Here is a 274-nt window from a genome sequence, read left to right on the forward strand (position 1 = left end):
GCCACAGAAGGCAAAGGCAGGGACTGGGAGAATGAAGAGCCACCCACTGTGGGAGAACACCAGGTTCGAGACCATCTAAGGCACCTGAAGATGCACAAGTCCATGGGACCCGATGAGATCCACCCATGGGTCCTGAAGGAACTGGCAGATGAAGTTGCTAAGCCACTATCCATCGTATTTGAGAAGTCGTGGCAGTCCGGAGAAGTTCCCGCTGACTGGAAAAGGGGAAACATAACCCCCATTTTTAAAAAGGGAAAAAAGGAAGACCTGGGGA

General features: G+C 51.8%; 1 protein-coding gene across 1 annotated transcript in view; it reads right to left on the minus strand.

Annotated features, from left to right (window-relative positions):
- Positions 1–274, minus strand: part of EIF2AK4 (eukaryotic translation initiation factor 2 alpha kinase 4) — a 47,870-nt gene that overhangs the window by 33,991 nt on the left and 13,605 nt on the right. The window lies entirely within an intron of this gene.

Source organism: Pygoscelis adeliae, unplaced genomic scaffold (assembly GCF_000699105.1).
Source record: "Pygoscelis adeliae isolate BGI_AS28 unplaced genomic scaffold, ASM69910v1 Scaffold3, whole genome shotgun sequence".
Classification (NCBI taxonomy): Eukaryota; Metazoa; Chordata; class Aves; order Sphenisciformes; family Spheniscidae; genus Pygoscelis; species Pygoscelis adeliae.